Here is a 3779-nt window from a genome sequence, read left to right as displayed (position 1 = left end):
CCCGGCTGTCCCCGCGTCCCTGTGCAGGAGGAGCGGAGGAGGCTCCGCGCTGCCATCGCGCTCCCGGGCGGGCTGGGAGGAGGAGGAGAGACACCCGGTGAACCGGGGCTTCGAACAGTTCGAGGAGAAGGGAATGGGTGCGAGGGCTTGGCCCAAGAATGGAAGGAGCAGCAGCTTTGGGAAGGGCTGAGCCGAGGATGGCGACAGGGGGGCCTTGCACAGGTGGTCMAAGTCCAGCGGACCTACATAGTTCTGTATGGATATAAAGTCTGTTTACCGGAGTTGCAAAATCTTATGYTCAAACATTAAAACGACAGCTGGGAAGGAGCTGTAATTGCAGGAGGGAAATAATGCCTTTGCACGTTTCTGGTGCAGTTCAGAGGGTGCAGCGGGTGCTGCAAGTTCTCGGTGAGTTTCAGTGAACAACTCTTTGGCAAGAAGCGCAGCTAATCGTTTATTCCAAAAAGAGGCCGTCGCCTGAGCAAAGAGTATCTCTGTATACACAGTTCTGTGTGTAGCCATCCGCCAAGAGGCGGGTTAAACTGCCACGGCCTGAGCTGCTTTTTCTGTGACTTTTCTGTAAAACACTCTTCCCCCAAGTGTGTGATTTCACTTAACAACTTCACTTTTATGGCATGTTACTGTGACCCAAACAGTTGAAATCCACAGCGTGCTGTCATTCCCCTTTGTGCAGTGGCCTGAAGAGGAAATCAGAAATTCCTCAAACTCTGAAGCCCTGTTAAACTCTCAGTTTCTGTTTTCTCAGCTATATAATAAACTTATTAAATCGAGTCTACAAAAGCTTGCTGCTGTTCAAATGCGTATTAGCTTCTCTCCTCCTAAGTCAGCTTCTGCACCTGAGTCAGAAACTGCTGCCTTTGGAAAAAGAACCCTGGAAGTCTGGTTCCTTTCCCACCACAAAATTATGGGAGATCCTGTTGTGCAGCAGTAACTGTGAAGTATTACCAAGTGTAGAATAAAATAAATTTCTTATCTTGTTTTCTTCCCTTTGATTAGTTAATGTCTGCAAGGATGAAAAGTATTTCTGAACAACACAAGAGAAACATTTGTCATCCTAAGAKGGCATTGCTCTTTATGTGCTTGCTTTGTTTTTTGAATGATAAAAGACCTAATCTTTTTCATAATCAGTTTAAAYTGTGATGCCAGGAAACCAATGAAACCATCAGAAATAATTTAATTTGTGAGGGAGCCTATTTTGAAGTCAYATCTCCAAAATGATGTCATCAGGTCACTGGCATGCTGTGTTTGTTGTGGAAGATCTGTCTAGCACAGTGCACCAAGGTTATTGAACAAGTGCAAATGCTAGAACRAGAACACAGGCTTGACTAATTCTCCAGCAGATTAATCCTTCCTTCATCTGATCATGAAACAATATCCTAGCTCAGAAACATTCAGCCCTTCAGAAAACAGATTTGAGGCAGTGTCTGAATTGTATGATTTGGCCCATCCTCAAGCAGTTTTTCAGTCTGCTGTGCTTGGCTGCTTTTTGGGGAAGGAGCTAAAAGTTTCAGAGATTCAGATGGACTAAACTGTTCTCTAGATTAAGAATTTTGCAGTTAAAAAAAAATCCAAGTACTGAGTCTGGAATGGACGGGAGAACTGAAATGAAGTGTTTTCTTTTGCTTTGGGCTTTGCAATTTGTTTGGGTTTGAGATCACATRTAGTGTTGAACCTTCAAAAAATGCTGAAGACAGGCAGGAAGAAGYCCTGTCCCAAGGAATACTTGCTTGGAGAGCCTGGTAATCTGTTCATCCAAACAGAGCCTGCATTATTTCATACACTCTTCCCAGGTATTTTGCTAGTTATGGCCAAGAATAACACAGTAATTTGCAGTGACTTTTGAGTGATTGGTGGATTGCGAAAGAAAATGAAGTAATTCTAAAAATCCAAGTTAGGAAGTATTTTATTGTGTGAAGATGTAATCGATAAAATTTGTACTCAGAGGTCCAAATTCTGACCTGTGCCAGAAAGAAGCGCAGCTGAAAGCTTCGGGAACATCACTCCCCTCTGATTGAAAAAGGCTGCTTAGAAGACAGATTGGGAAAACAGGAATTTCCAGGCTTAATTTGCCAGTGTCACCCTGACAATGCAACCACACAGCCTCAGTGGGTTTTCAGGCCATGCTGGGCTGCAGCACTGCTCTCACTGCATTCCCACAGCAGCTGAGTGGCTCCTGGAGCAGGAGCTGTACGTGTACAGACGTGTGTGCTTTAGGAGCTGCTGTGCTTGGGAGACAATACAAACTGCCACCCATGTGGGCCCTCTGAAATCCTAATGGGTACTTCTACYGTAAATATTATTTCATTTAATAAACCAGCTCTGTGCAGCTGGCATGCACTTGTCCTTTCGAGAAGAGCAGCTCTGGAGGGGTGGCTGTCCTGACACAGATCTCCATTCCCATACCAGCAAACAGGCTGTGCAAATKAACCCGAAACCTSTCCAGTGCTGCTGGTGGCTTTCACYTGAGATCACAGCAGAGGTCTTCAAGTCATTTAAGAGTAAAGTAAACAAGTCCTTGATTTACTGTTTCATTTATTTTACTAAATAGGGTTGTTGTATGTATCCACGTAGAYGAAGACACATTTGCACAAAGAATGCAAGGCCATAATTCCATGCTGGTGAAAAATTAATCATATGTGCTGAGCAGAAACCTTCTTATGTGTTCCAGTATCTGGCARTAACAATATTTCAGCATTTAAATAGCACTTTAAAGCCATTAACTAATCAATGCTAAAAAGGCTTCAGGGAAAAGAGCGTGGTGCAAATGAAGAACCACCAGAGTAGAGACCTGATCCAAAGTCCACCAAAGGGTATCAATTCCATCAATTTCAATGCTATGGAAACAGATCTTAATTATGATACTATCCATCTTTCCCTTGACATTATATTTATTGCTGTGCCAGTATTAATTCAGGAAATTTAGGTGGTTGTGCTGCAGCAGCAAAGAAGGAAAAAGAGTTAAATAAAGTGGGAGCACWGAGTTATATTTTGCAAAAAATATTATGCGTTTGTTTAGAAAGATCTCTGCACACTGTTTACATTTARGCAGTGGTAATATTATTAGTCACTGCAAAAGAAACTGGGTGTTCCCTTGTTCTTGCTAACAATACAGGAGGGATAATTTTGGATTAAGCTACATGTTTTATGAAAAATATACTTGATGTTTGCTGGTTCATGTTAAAAGAATTCCCTGTGTGACCCATCAAACATCACACCCCATCTACTGGGAATTTTATTCTACTATAGCCTTTTGTTGTTGTCTTTGGATCCCTGGATGATGCTGACATGTAGCCATACGGATCAGTTGTCCTTCCAAAAATTATTCAATGCAGCTTTGAACCAAGGCCATTGACCTCAATTAAAAACATAAATAAATAACACCACAGACTGAAGATTCACATGCCTTTGTTAGAGATTTGCCTGGTATTATTCATATCCCCACTTAAGTACTTATTTCCAGTTTGGAAACTGTTTTTGGCAGATTTAGCTGCTTCAGCAAAAGCATAGATGGGGGGTGAGTCATTTATTTGGTCTTGCATTAGGAACTTCCTGCCATTTGCAAGGGAAGTGGATTTTTTTTTTTTATACATTTCAGAAGGCTGCATTTATCGGTTGTTCATTGGATGAACAGAGGGGCTGGTGGGGGTTGATCTGTTTTGCTTTGAACAGGTTTGTCCATCCAGGAGGTTTTGGTGGTGTGTTTTACCAAGGGGAGCAATTCTGTAGGGAGCTCTGGTGGTTGGTGTGGGATCTGTGAG

Source organism: Malurus melanocephalus, unplaced genomic scaffold (genome assembly GCF_030028575.1).
Source record: "Malurus melanocephalus ecotype Western Australia unplaced genomic scaffold, MMel_1.1 scaffold_385, whole genome shotgun sequence".
NCBI lineage: Eukaryota > Metazoa > Chordata > Aves > Passeriformes > Maluridae > Malurus > Malurus melanocephalus.
This window is presented reverse-complemented; position numbering follows the sequence as displayed.